We start from the raw sequence: 15,301 nt of genomic DNA, 5'->3' as shown, positions 1-15,301 counted from the left end.
TTTGGGCCCATGGGGGCCGCTTTTGTTACAGGGCCGTTTTTGCAGCACAGCTGCAAAATCGGCCCAGTAACAAAATCGGCCGAAAACCGGGCCTGGCAAAGAGCTCGGCCGCACTCCCAAGGGGGGGTGAGGGGGAGGCGGCCGAGCACTTTGCCAGGGCCGGACGTGGACAGAAGTGGAAATCCCCTCCTCGTGTATTTGAAAAGTAAGTACAAACGTGCTGCTCACGAATGAAAACACGATATGGTCATTAGCAACACCAACACATACTGTAAATTCTGCGTGGATGGGGTATCATGCAAAAACATACGTCATAGGAAAAGTTACCTGGCCAAATGTACAGGAGAAAGAATTGATATATGGATAGGTGCATAACACGCCTGTCAGCACGGATGCACGCGTGCACGTACTCTGTGAAATAGAAGGCGTGTGCACAGACAAATGGCCCCACAGTTGCATCAGATGTGACCTCGCGCAGTCGCGCACACACGTATACTAACTTCAGGCAAGAATGGCTAATTGCACAAACTCAAATAGACGCTCACCATGTGAATTACAGGCAACAATAGGAGAAGACTACGCTGGGCCATCTAGAGGGTAGAGGGGTGCGCAGGGTACTTGGAGGTTTCCTTCCTGGTCCACTCAACATTCCATTCTGTGACACAAGAACAATGTTTCTCACCTGTGCAGGGCGTTTCTGTTTTGTTTTGTAATATCGCACATCATTAACATAAATCAACAGTCTCAATGCGGAAAACGCTTTTTTATGAGCGGTGCTGCGGTGCTGGCTGGGCGTGGGTCCGTGTTCCTGGACCCCAGGTTGTGTGTCTGCGTTATTCCATGTGCCGGTGCCTTGGAAAGTCTGCCCGTGTGTTTTGAGGGTATGGCTTGTTTGTTTGATGATCTGTGACTAGCAGCTGGAGTGCATACTTCCGCGGCCTGCGGACGAATGTACGAAGACAGGTTTGTGGGTGCTGGAAATATGCGGTGGGGGTACACACGAGAGAAAGATGCAGGCTTGTATACAAAGAATGTTTGTTTCATTTGTGTATCGCTGTGGAGGGTTGTGGAGCCTACTTATGTGTAACAGTGAAAGAGGACTGGGCAGAGAGTGAGTGGGGTTGTGGGAGAGGAGCAGCGCGAGCCTGTGTGATTTGGAACGTGAGAGGGCGTGAGTCCCGAGCCAACGTATTTACAAAAGACCGGAAAATAGTCGTTGTGTGGGTACATGTGTGTGTGTGAGAGAGAGAGCATTATATATAGATAAAGAGGGCGAGAGGGAAAGAGAGAGAGAGGGAGGGAGAGAAAAAGGATGTGAGAGAGAAAAAGAGAGAGGGAGAGAGGTGGCGCCTGTTAAACAGAAGTATGTTAGGTATAGATGGGCGGTAGGCTGGCATAGTTGGGTGAATGAAACAAGGGTGACAAACAGACAAAACACGGCATGGACAGACATGTGGTGTAGCCGGACGTGGTTCTGAGAGAGAGACAAATGTTTGAAAGGCAGACGGGCTTGTTATTTTTTTTCTAAAACATGACGAAGCGATTGTTAGAGAGGTTGGAAGACGCGCATAACTGGTCGACAGAGACACGGGTAGATAGGCGTGGTTACTAGACAGAAAGTGAAACAGGAGTGTTAGAAAGGCACAGCGATCGGTAGAGAAATATTGGCAGATTCGTGGTCAGCAGAGCGACAGACACGATGAAAAGACAGTGAGGACGACTGACGTACAGTATTGACAAACAGAGTCTCTTGGTAGATAGTTGTTGGTAGACAGTCCAATAGAGTGGCCGATTGACAACACTGGGTGATTGGTGGAGGGAAGAGGGGTGAGACTCAGAGACAGGTAGAGAACATACATGACTGGCAGATAGAATGGCCGGCAAGGAAGAGTGCGGGAGAGGAACACTGGCAATAGTACAGACGCTGACAATAAAAACTAGTGATACGCTTAGGCATAGGCAGATATTTAATAGTTTATGTTGTATAGCGCGTCCAACCGCAGTGTTGAATCTTCTACAAGCTGTGATAACACGTGGAGTTATTCCCCCCATAATATGGTAGTGGATGTGTCAGCGAGTCTTTTCCGGGTCACTGGATGCGCAGGTGTCAGCGGGGTCAATTGCCTCATTGAGAGGCCCTCGTGCTCTCTTGGATGGAGAGGAGCATCATGGGTAAGAACAGGTGAGAAGTGAGTGTGCGCAAGTGAGTGTGCGCATGGGCGCTTTTGATGAGAGCCATGAGCCGGTGTAGTATGTGTCATGGGTGTGTGTGTCGAGGGTGGGGCAGCAGTCCTCAGATTGTCACCTTCCTGCATGCCTCGGTCACCACCACACTGCGCCTGGTACATTGTTCTCGTGCACAGTGTACAGTTCCGGCGCGTGCTGTTCTCACGCGCACCATATACAGTACTTCCAGTTCACGTGCACGCTTCCATTCTTAATAAGTGACTAGCTCCCTAACGCATTCATTTACTTCCCTCGAGCGCATTAACAACCACCAGTGGAAACCCGCTGTCAACAACATGACAAGGAAGGCGGACGGCCTATTGTGAATGTAAACACGGCTTGTTACGGGCGAGCACGGGCGATTACACAGCGCGCGAGAGCCTAAATGTATAATAATGTGCTAGAAAACAAATCTGTCAATTAAGCGCTATTCTCTGACGACTGGCACCCGTCAGGTACTGAAAGGTTTATCAAATTAATACTTCTCCCTGTCAGTACTTCCCAGTGGGGCTTTTTCAAAGGGCCCCATTGTTGCTGTTCCATTTATTAGCATTGTTATTAGTAATAATATTAGCAATAAAGGAGGGGTGTTGTTCAACTGCGTGCACGTGCATTATTAGGTATAATCCGGGCGGTTGGAAAGGGGTGGAAGCGAGTGGGCTGCTGGCGGTGCTGTCTGCATTGATAGTGAGGAAAGGGGTGTAGTGGAGAAGGGGAGGTGAGGGTGCAGGTGCAGAAGGCGGGGGGGGGGGGCGGGTGGTATGGCATCTTTTAGGGCTTCAATGCTACCAGTGCATCATTTGCACTGGTGGTACCGGGAATAGACATCAGCACCGCGCCCTACACCAGCCTTTCGAAGGGAGGGGCCGGAAAGCGCCGTCGCCGAGGGAAGCGTGTGTTTGTTTCTGCCCCCTTCTTTCGTGCCAGGGCTGCTTCGTCACGTGCAAGGCCATTTTATGGCCTCGCTGCTTCACCGGGCCCTTCTCTGCCTAGCGTTTGTGACTAAGCTTTTTCCGTGCCGGGGACCACTGCTGGCTGCAAACCATGCCTGCCTAGTGATTGCGTCGCGAGGGCCAGAAAATAGCATTCCAAGCTCTCCTCCTCTACGCAACCCAGAACAAAATAAATAAGCAAGCACCTCGTGATAACCAAAAAAATGAAAGGGCAGCACAGATGTGAACGTGACTTCTCTTCGCAACCGTCTTTCTGTGGATGTCAGCTCTTTGTTCAGAAACAGGCTTCTGGCTGCTGTGTTTATGCTTAATTCAGATCTGCCTGTTATATTTTTGCAAATGTAAAAAAAGACTCATTCGTTTCTTGTAGAGCCCAGTGTAAATCATTTTAAGTTGACAGCCCTGTACTCCAAAATGTCGTATGGCGTTCACTATCCATAACATGTCTTTCATACCTATGGTCTCAATGGTATACCTTGAAAAAATAGTAAAAGATGGCGCTTTAGCATTTGCTGCACTCGAACATCAAATCTAGAACACGGGTTATGTGGCACAGCGGCATGCACCTGCTACAAAATGGCTGCCTGGGAAAAGAAAGGAGGACCGGGGCAGCCATGCGGATGCATGTCAGGGCACCGCGCATCTCTGCAGGAGGATGCCACTGCTACACAGGGCGCCAGGGCTCCGCGCATGCTCCCAGGAGCCAGCGCAACCTTCAGTCCACCCCTCAGATCACAGCAGGACCGACCCTCCTCTCCTCTCCTTCCGCCCAGCAGGCGACCAATGAGGACGGGTTCTCCAGAAACCCCAGTATCCATGCTCCTTTCAATGTGTGGTGAGCATGTAAACCAATGCTGTCGAGCAAACCTCGCGATGCCGGCAGACCTTGGACAGCTCCACTGAGGCTGCGCAGGCATCGGCTTCCGGCAGGGGGCAGCAGAGAACGAATGTATCACCCTGCCTTAGAAAACGAAATCAGCCGCTGACGCTTCAACTCCCTGTTTTGTGTAAATAATGGCTTGTTATTACGAATACTGCAGGTCTTGGTAGTTTGTTATGAAATAACTGAAAATAATGTTCGACGAGATATCAGGGGAGTTTGCTATGGACCATCTTGTAGAATCCCCTCACTCTATTCAAATGAGTAAATGATGGAATTATTTGGAAGTCTACTTTTTATAGCCGAACGTCGTCAAAAAATATTCGCGATACACTCAGAATGTAAACAGCGGAAATCAGAGAAGCCGCTACCAGAGAAAGACAAAGAGAGCAGTTTGTGCAAACATACCCAACACCCCCAATGTAAACAGTAGACATGTGCGGCAAATATTATACTCGTCCAGTACTTATCTACTATGCATATTTAATAATCATGAAACTCAACGTTTTGAAGAAATAGTGAGGCATAAGGAAAAAAGGTAGTGATCGATAGTGCTAGAAGCACGAAATCCTCTACAAAACTTTGTTGAAGTTGCCATGTCAACGAGCAATAAGATAATATTTGCAAAAAAGCAATCGAACAAACAATACGTCGATTGGGTTGCCCCACAACAACTATCTTCTTGTGAAAAAAATATGTGAGTGTTGTAAATGTGCCTTATTATTCAAACGTGTACCAATAATAATTGAAAATGCCTGAAACTAATACGGAAATCTGCCAGTTTAATGTTGTTTAATTTTGTTCGTTCTTTCAAGATCAGGGAGGAATTGAAATAGAATGACAAGACAGACTGGAGGACACATTGCACCCCGTCGCCTAGTCCCCTCGCGACGACTTGCAGTACTTCAACACCACTGCACAACGCGCCATAAAGTACGGCATTTCCCTTTCCGGTTGGATGCCAATAATGCCAATGCAGTCTGCCGTGTTGGTGTGTGGGCTCCCGTGGGCGCTGCAAGGAGTGTCCGAGGCCGGTGCCTCTCTGGGCAGGAGGTGGGTTCAGGGCGTTTCTAGCTAGGCTGCCAGTGCTGCCCAGACAAGGATTTCTGGGCCGAATCCCTGCTTGTGAGATGAGTTTATGAAAGCGTGTCAGCAACCAATACCCGTCAGAGCAGAGTCTTTGTAATGCCCGTTGTAGAGCGCAGGCAGCTTGGTTTAGCTGACAGTGACCGACCAGAAGGCTTCTAGCTGCTAGAACTGAGAACACCGGCTGCATTCCTGCTTATTGGCTGCCCCTGAACTGGGCCTGGCTGGCTGACTTCTGTGGTGTGATTGGGTCTGACAGATATATAGACAACGTTAACGACGCGGGAAGGTCAAATAACAGTCTTTTTGGGTGCACTGGGCCCCTGCCTTAGAAAGCCTAGTGCCTGGAAAAGTGTGCCTTGAATGTTACCACTAGTTCCACTGGGAGCTACTGTAGAGAAACCGAAACAGAGAAAGAAAGGCAGAGTAACATTATAGAAGATTGGTGATTGTAGCAAACACAATGCCAACCCCTCTCCCGCCACCCCTCCTCCCTCCAGACGTGCACAATGGCATTCTCGAGAGTCATTTGAGCTTGTAAGCCATGGAGTCTTCCTGTGACTTTTCATGGCATTATCACACACGCCTCACACAAAGGAGTGTCTGGCAAACAGGCGGCAGCTCTTCTGAGGGCATCTAAACAACCGAATATTCATCGCAAGAATAACAATGGCTTGTACCATTTATATCTTAGGGTTTATTTAATTACGTGCAGTGACGAGCACTGCTGGGAATCACGCGCAGGGATTCATCATTACAAAGTAAATGCCTAAGTGGAAGCTGTGAATAGGCCACGGATAAGTGCTGGGACCTTGAGGGTGAGCGCACCCTGCGCCATTGCTCCGGTAAGCCCAGTAGGTATCACACACAGCCGAGAAGGGGGCGGTATAACAGAGCTTCCTAGCAACAGGAAGATGGTGTCAAAGAATGTGTGTGGAGGTCCTGTGTGATCATGAGGGTGAGAGCACCGTGCACCCATGCTCCTGTAAGCCCAGTAGGTATCATTACTACAAAAAGCCGAGAAGGGGGCGGTATAACAGAGTTCCCTAGCAACAAGAAGGTGGTCTCATAGAATGTCTGAGGAGGTCCTGTGTGATAATGAGGGTGAGAGCACCATGCACCCATGCTCCTGTAGACCCAGTAGGTATCATTATCACACACAGCCGAGAAGGGGGTGGTATAACAGAGCTTCCTAGCAACAGGAAGATGGTGTCAAAGAATGTGTGTGGAGGTCCTGTGTGATCATGAGGGTGAGAGCACCGTGCACCCATGCTTCTGTAAGCCCAGAAGGTATTATTATCACACACAGCCAAAGGACAGGGAAGTATAACAGAGTTCTCTTGGAACAGGGAGATGGTCTCATAGAATGTGTGATGAGATCCAGTGTGATCGTGAGCGTAAGAGCACCTTGCACCCATACTCCTGTAAGCCCAGTAGGTATCATTACCATACACAGCGGAGAAGGGGGCGGTATAACAGAGTCCTCTAGCAACAGGTAGATGGTGTCAAAGAATGCCTGATGTGTGATCATGAGGGTGAGAGCCCTCTGCTGCCATGCTTCTGTAGGCCCAGTAGATATCATTATCACACACTGCCGACAAGGGAGAGGTAAAACCGAGTTCCCTAGCAGAAGGAAGGTGTTCTGATAGATTGCTGGACAAGGGCCTGGTTGTCAGTGTTCATGGTAAAAGTGTCTTATTAGAGTGGACAATGAAGGGCCATGTTTGCAGTCAGCCTGGTGAGATAATATCGTATAGCGAATAAGTTGGCTCGTCGAGGGTACTGAGAAAGGGAGCGCCCTACGAGTGTTCTCTCCTACTGGGTTCCTACCTTTGAGATGTCCCACATGACCAGAGTTGAATTTAGAATTAGTCTGTAAACTTTTATGGTGAAGAGTAGGTTCTTGCAGAGCCAGTTGGAGGACACTTCCTAGGGCAACCAAGTGAAAAATAGACAAGGAATCCTGACACTCCATTCTTCACAAGTAAAGGCCATGACTGTTTCTTCCAGCTGTACCATGTCACCTTTATTCATTTTGACCCCTGTAGTTCTGTTTCATGTTTACATTTTTGGCTCAGTATGAGAAGTCCTCTAATGAGCCATTCAAACACCTACTTCGATGCTCCCCTGTGCCAATTTTCATGTCTACTAGGAGAGAAGAGACCCCCAAAGCACCCTCTGCCTTTGAGTCTGTGTGTATTTACATACAGAGATATAAAATGCAGGATGTCTACCTGCCCACACAGACGACTGGCTCAAGCCTCCGTGCCTAGGAAGCTGTCTGGTGGCGACGCAACACAAGGCTTCCTTCCAGAGCAGCTCTACCAGAATGTCACTTTTGTTGTAGCCACACCCACAGCCATCACATCATTCTTGGCCTTCAATGGGCTTGAGGAGAAGCCTCCCAGGGGAGCACCCAAGCACTGAGTGCTAGTACGGTAACAGGTAGAGGTAAGAGAGGACTTTGCCTAAAACATTACATTGACCATGACATTTGCATGGCTAGAAGCATCAGGCTACAACATGTTTTTATTCTCATGGTTCAATTATAGCGCCATTTCTTTTTCATTAACAACCCTGATTGGGGAAGTGGGCTTATTCTGATTGTTCCAATTCGGGTGCACTGTATCTGACCGAAGCTTCACCGCTCCGCCCATGTCAAAGGTTTTGTTTTCACAACTGAGCTAGCCAGGTTTTTAAGGCCCGAATTACCACCGAAAACCCAGTGCCCAGGACTCTGATCACTGGGGTACATGTGCCTTCTTATCTACAACACTGCTAAGCGGTCCCTCCCACTTTAAGGAGCTATAGCATACACTCTGTGTATATCACCATAAGTGAGGTGAGGGAGAGTCGAATTCCATGATAATTAATACACGTCTCACACGGTTTCCCAAAATGATGATCATTTCCATCTAGTGAAGAAGTGTTAGAAACACCATCAACCCTGAGAGACAGATGAATGAACAGGGACCACTGTCCCGAAGAGCCTGGTGAAACTCACCACAATGATGCCAGTGAGACTGACCCTGAGTATAAACAATGTATGCATAAGATTTAGACCCTTCGAGATGGGTCTAAATATCCAAAATGCATCCCTTTATTTCACCACAACCCCCAAGGGGTGACCACTTTCAACCACTTTTGTGCATTCTCAATTAAGGAACTTGACCATGTGAAATAGAATCATTATTTACTGGGGAGGGAGACATTGGTGGACTGTAAACCCAGGTGGCAGCACTGTGGATTTTGAACATTCTCTTCTTCCACCCGAAAGAGAGAAGAGTTTCCACCCACCTGCCATTCCACGCCTCTGCATCCACACATCAGGCAAATGGTAGGCTGTTCTGAACAGCCAGGCAGGTTCTTCCATCTCTAATGCCACTATTTGTTTCAGGGGTCTGCAACTTGCCCACAGGCATCCATCGACTAAGGAGAGAAGTGATGGCAACAACAGCACATTTTCCCTCCAGAAAGTGATCTCTGAATGCAGGGTAGTTTTAGGACTCTTAAGCCAGTATTTTCAAAATAAACATTTGGGGACCAAATTCACGAAGGCGTGTGTCCATGTTCATGTGCAAACAATGGTGATACAAAGGTACATTTTCAGGATGCTCATTGGTGTATAGGATTACATTAACACCCTTAAATTAAGTTTAGGAATGTAAAGGAGAGCATTTCCTTGGACGGGATCTTTAAAGTCCATCAAGAGAAATTAACTACTATGAGATTGTCAATTTCGTGAAATATCTTACAATCACATTTTTTTTAAGTGAGTAAAATGAAGACACAAGGAAATATTATTATACATGTAAATGGGTATGTCTGACAGTGTCTGGAGCATTAGTAACAGCAGCTTTACTAAAAGCATTTGGGGTTATAAATGTTGAACCAGTGGCAATACAAGTATTAATAATTTCATTTGGTGAAATACTAGTGGCAGTACCAGCAGTAGTAATAGTAGTTCTAATTGTTGTTTGTATGCGGGTACTATAATACTAATGGGGAAATGTATAACAAATATGCATAGCAACAGTAGGTAAAGGAGAAGTCCTGCTAGTAAAAGAACTAAAGCCATCGTTTTCTGGAGCAGTGCCAGAAGACTACTTTAAGGTGTAAAACATTCCTTTTTGCTTTTTATAATTGAATGAAATGCTATGCGCATCATTACCAGCGGCCCGCTTGATTGTGGGGTGCAGTAACTCCTGTTACTAGGCGTATTGCGATTAAGGGTCCTGCAGTTTTTCCCACGATCAAACCTGCTGAAATGTGTCAGGTGAAAATGCGCCATAATTACAGGGGGGTGTAGACTGCGGTGCATTCTGCATGTTGCTCATCATTATTGAGGACAAACTTGTAACTGTTATTTACCAGACCAGATACATTCTGGGTCAGTGCAGTAGGATTTGATCAGGTATGTAAATATCGTTCCACACATTTGACCACTCCTAATGAGGGGCATTTTTTTCATGTTTATTTTTTTAAAAAGGCAGCTGAAATAGGAATCTATTAAATTAACGTGAGCTACTATGAATCTTAATATTAGATTACTGTGTTTTTTGCCATATGAAGCATAGGTGATAATGACTTGAATCACATGATAGTAGAAGAATTTGGGCTCTACGAAATAATACAGAGATTCACTGAGAAACAAGCAACAATCTTTAATTCATGTGTAATCAATCATGCTATCACTATAATAATTCAAACTAGGATCTAAGCACATACATTGTCAGTCTTCTAAGCAAAAGTAGTCACTACTTCTCCCACCAGTGACTGCCTTTTCTGATGCCAGCGTTGGTGTGTTTACAACAATTCAATATGGCCCTTGGTAAGAGTGGTGATATATTACCCACCAATGAAATATGGAGATTTATTTCAGCTGATATCTGCAAAATTCTACTATCCACCTATCTCCAAGCACATTGCAAACACTCCTGTGAGCAGGCCTGGCTTTGAGTCAGAGACAAGTCAATAGCTGACGCGGTAAGAGAGATAAGAATAAATATGTGTTCTCAATTAATTATAGCATCTCACAGAGCACGGTCTCTTTTGAACCTGAGGATCTGCAAAGACTCTATCCAGAGCCTAATAAGTTTCTCTCTAAAGGTCTGGGTGTGCTGTGATGTCCTCAGGAGAGGCCAGACACCAGGGTGTCACTTACATTTCAATGTCACTGGGCAGGTGGGCGAGCCTTTGAAGTCTAATGCTGGACTGTAAGTTTCAAAATACGCCGCTCAGAAACCAGCTGAGAACGGCATCATAGAACTCCTGGAACCAGGATGCCCATTGTCCACAGAGAGAGGCGAAGAGCCATAGGGTCGGTGAGGAATGTTTCATTCCTGCGCTGACCCCGCCATTTCATATGAAGCAGAAAAGGGGGCCAAGGAACACCATGCATGGTAAACCAGATCCAGATCGCATTCATTAAATGTTGCCCCACATTTCCCACAAATATATTTTACTTAAACTGATCTTTCAGTTAGTATTGCTCTCTGTTCACCTTGAAGGATGCTACAGAAAAGACACCACTCCTGTCCTGCATCTGCTCCTTCCAGAGGTGCACAGAGAAGAACTCCACAGGCCTTCTCAGCTCCAAGACCACTGAGACGTTGACGGTGTCTTCCGCGGACCAGCAGAGTCAGACCGGTACACGCTGCACCCTCTGAACAGGACCACCACCTGCCTGTTGTGCCAGCTCAGGATTTACATGGCACGTGTTCCATATGAGGTTGAAGGTCCATGAGACACAGATCAGCTGTGCTACCCCCACCATGTCTCCTTTCCCCCTGTACGGTCCCGTCTTTCTTGCTTTCTGATAGCAGTTTGTGTGCCCCAGATCATTAGAGACCCCTCAAGAGGTAAGTTAGTGACATCCTTTGGTTCATAATATGATGGAAGGAACCTCAATGTTTCTCATCACGTACTTTCAAGGAGTGACCACCTTCCCTCTGTCCTCTGTGGACCAACACTGCTTGGTGTCTGCATTTGATCTTTGGGGAGCAGTAGCTTCAACCAGGGGAAATATCTTCTTTATTCCTCTTGTAATTGAAATCCAGATGCTCGTGGCAAATGTGAGTCGTTTTTTGTATTTATGTTATTGTAATGTTTGGAATCTTCACAAGCATTATAAATATCTTTTGCAACCATGAATCATGGTCTCCGCAGACTGGACTGTGGACATTGGCAGAGCACCTCCTATTAGCAGCTAATCGTGAACATTTATGTATGAATATTTGTAAGATGGAAGGTGTATGCTACCCACAGATGACAACAAGGGCAGCCCCATCTGCTCTTACATGGCCAGAGGGGAGACACAAACCTCTGACATGGCCCCTGGCCTGCCAGTGTAGTGTTTAAGCTGGGCCACAGCTCACCTGTCTTACTTGTGTAGACCACTACAGGTCGCCCCCTTGTTTCTGGCCCGAGAAGCTTTGAGTGCACTGCTGTAGGGAGAAGGTGGGAGGCGGAAGAAGGATAAGAGGACATGGAAGGAATGTAGACCAGAGCAAAAGTGACAGGAGGTCAGGTACTAAAAGGGGAGAGTGGCTCAAGAAGGCAATAGAGAAGTAACATATACAAGATTAAACAAGGAAGGAGACGTGGAAAAGAAGTAAATAACGAAAAGGAAAGTTGAGGTGAAGAACAGAGATGATCACATTGAAAAGGAATGAGGATAAACAACAACAAAAAATACAGCAAAACGGGAGATAATACAAGGGTTGGGAGGTGGAAGCAAATGTAGGGGGTGATGATAAGAGATTAACAAAAGGGGAGAGGAGAAAAGGAACGTGTTGGGACGACTTCTTGACAGAGATGAGGAAGCAGTGAAGGGGAAGGAAGAGAGGAGAAGGAAAAGCATGAGTTGATAAAATAATAGTAACAGGAAGAGACGACTAAAGTCAGAGTGAAGAGAGAAAGAGAAGAGAGATGGAGGATCATTGAGAAGTGACAACATGAGGAGAGGATGCAGAAGAGACGGAAGGACTTGAAGGTGAGAAAATGGGCAAGAAATAAGAGGAGAGGAGAGCTGGAGGGACGGGCGGTGCACCGCACCCATGGCTCATTACAACCCCTGCTGTCTCTGTTAGCCTACTCTTACAGCACGTGACAACATGATCATTTGACGCCCCACTTATATTCTGAACATGGCTTCCGGTGGGAGTGCATTTCTCTTATGTAATAAAATGCGTGTACAGAGCATATATGAAAATATGCGTTTTGTTATTTCTACAAATGTCCTCTTCCATTTTGGCACAAGAAGTGATAACCGGAAGACGTTTCTTATTACTTCCGGTGACCTCTGCCGGATGTACCATTAGAACGCAAAGATGCCATTTAAAATCATTGGAGTTTCGGTCACCAGTAGCATTTTATCTTATTTTCATGTAGTTATGTTTGACGACAATTCTAACTTCCGATCTTGTAAATTCTATTTTGATTTAGCTAAAACCTAAAATGGCTAGCAAGGGGATCCTTGGGTCTATTTAAAACAGGCTGGTTGTGAATGCACCGGACAGAGCGGCAGTGTGAGTCCTGAGCAGGTTTCAAGCTCCTGCGAAGGAAGGCGATTTTGCCGAATCTATAGGGCATGCATAACCCTAATGTTTATTTATGTAATTTAAGCTTACGTGAAAAGAGGAGCCGCGGTGTTTAGTCTGCAGTGATCAAGTTGATCTTGCGTCCACATTTTCAAATCCGTTTGGTTTGAGAAATGAAGTCGATCCAGTGATCGGTTTTTAAAATGCAATCCCCGCGTTCAAGCGAGTGTAAGCCACTGCCCACAAGCAGGACAGAAGACGCCGCTGCCTGCCCGCTGCACACACTTAAAAGAGCTATGTTGTTTTATGCTAAAGAGAATAAACATACAAATAAACTCTTTTGACTCTAGCGAGCACAGTAGAAAGGTTGTCATAGGCTCAAATGTCCTTGACTACATATGGCATGTGTAACTGTAAAGCGCACTGCCGCCTACGAGCGCATCCAGGCGCTGAGCAGGTATATCCACTTCGCGGCAGTATGTTTTTTTTTAAATAGTCCGTTGCATCATTGTCTGTGGAGTGACGTAAAATACACGGGTGCATATACGAATATACAATACTGCAATGCAAAGCATGACATACATCGATCGTTCCAGAGTACCTGCAACATCAATCATTCGATGTTACCTTCAATGTTGAATTTGGGTCAGTACTCTATGCACGGTACAGCTCGACATAATTCTTGTTAACAATAGTACACAATATGCATACATCCAAAAGTAGCAACGTTATCGATTTATGAGAATGCGAGATTACCTGAACCACCCCAGGACTTTGAATATTCTAAACGGCGCATTTGTTTGTTTATTATATGAATGCACAGATAAACAAACAAATGTGAGAGTGAACTGACAGCCCTGCGCCGAGGGTGGTGTCCTGGATTCTAGCATAAGGCACACATGTGATGCTGCGGCGCTTCGCCGTGAATTCCTGTGCGTGAAGACCTCCAGGGGTCACGCAGTGACCCGACGCCCTGACGACTGACACGGGGTATATCAGGTGGTCCCTGACACGGCCATTGTGTCACGGCATCTGATACGGACAACGAGCTTGAGCTGGGTCAGAGGTCAGTGGCTGACGTTTACCACACAACACGCAATTATGATGTTTAGAAGAACACTCTCTCATAACTTCGCTCACCAAAAGGAAGGTAGCGGGCTTCAATCACTCGCCAGTCAAGCATTCGAGGTATCTGGGGGTGTTCGGAGGGGCGGTTCAATCCCTTACCTGTCGCCGACCACCTGCGGGCTCCGGTTTGGAAATTTGCCTGTAACGGACTCTTCGACTTTTCCCCAACCAACCAGCAATTCTGGAAACATCGGAGTCGATCGTTTTACGCATTCCTCCTTTTGCCACAGAGGCAGGCGCTTCATCATAAACTTGGAAGGTACCGCGAAGTTTTGGCACACGCATATATTTACCGTCAGCAACAGCTGTGAGCCCGGGCCATCCAACGGTGCATATATCTTCACCCGTTCCTCCAATTGTGGGTCGAGAGAGAGTGCCCCGGTGGGGAAACGTGCGGGAGAGGCTCATTGAGGGGTTTGTGCCCAGAAGCGGGGCTGCTAAGTTTGCAGGCAGGCTGCAGGCTGTGCCAAGTGCAGTCCTATGGATAAAGAGCGATTGTTCGACGCGAACAAAAAGCCCGTGACGGGCGCGAGCTGGGACTCCCCGGGCCCAGCCTGCGAACTTGAACTTCAACTTGGAAGCGCTCCCCTGCCTGTCACTTGTGAAGAATGAGCCGGTAGACCCCGCCAGACAGGGGCGCGAGGGGCGTCCGGGGTCTGTAGACTCCATCTGCGAGAGAGATGGAGGGGCCCACACCGGGGGTCTCGTGCATGCCGAGTGCCCAAATCACTCATTGGAAACTCTCAGACGTGCACGCTTCGGGCCTCCCTGAATCTATAGCAGCAGCCCACCACACAGACCTGCACGACTGCGTGCATGGCAGCATTCTGCTGCACCATTATGCCCCATGCCTGCGTGCAGGCATTAATGCAGCCCTGGCTGCACCCATCACACAATAATGCATCATGTCTGCATGCGGAAATCAAAGTGATGGGTGGAATGCTTAAATGAATCTAAGTCACTGTTATCGAGCTGGGCGGCGTTACAGTCCATCTCTTTTTGCCTATTCTGCCACTTTAGTCAATGACCAGTCATATGCAAATCAGACTTGATCCTGCCCCAGTAAGACAAGTCACACCTGAACTGAAGGGCAGGGCCCCCTCTGAACGGGAACACAAACAAAATGATACCAGTTTTGGGCTGAATGAGTATCATTAGTGAGGTTTGAGTCTATGGCACAGTGATCATTGTGTGCATGAAGCATAACATAACATGTCTGCTGGGCAGGGACATCTCTGCAGCCAGTGCAGTATACCACCACATAGATCTGAATCATGTCTGCATCTGAGTATCTCTGCGCCCATGACTGAACACCAGCACACAGACATGCATGGCTGTATGTGGGCATCTCTTTTGCCATGGCAGCACTTACAAATGAAAATAACATATCTTTACATATGAGCATCTCTGCAGCCATGGCAGTTTCCTACCACATAGACCTGGATGACGTCTGCATCTGTACATCCCCGTAATCATGGTTATCATGT

At 47.1% G+C, this 15,301-nt stretch overlaps 1 protein-coding gene across 3 annotated transcripts in view; it reads right to left on the bottom strand.

Annotated features, from left to right (window-relative positions):
• LOC146860530 (uncharacterized) overlaps nucleotides 1–14,452 on the bottom strand; it is a 421,554-nt gene extending 407,102 nt beyond the window's left edge. For 2 of the 3 annotated variants that reach the window (XR_014979157.1, XM_085646355.1), the window contains exon 1: nucleotides 13,914–14,452. The gene's annotated coding sequence lies outside the window, so the exon portion shown is untranslated. The remainder of the gene's footprint in view (nucleotides 1–13,913) is intronic. The other variant, XM_085646356.1, reaches the window with a different exon arrangement.
• Between the last annotated feature and the right edge of the window lie 849 nt (nucleotides 14,453–15,301).

Source organism: Triturus cristatus, chromosome 3_1, assembly GCF_964204655.1.
Source record: "Triturus cristatus chromosome 3_1, aTriCri1.1, whole genome shotgun sequence".
Taxonomy (NCBI): domain Eukaryota; kingdom Metazoa; phylum Chordata; class Amphibia; order Caudata; family Salamandridae; genus Triturus; species Triturus cristatus.
Note: the sequence above shows the minus strand (reverse complement) of the source record. Positions and strands in the feature narration are given on the sequence as shown.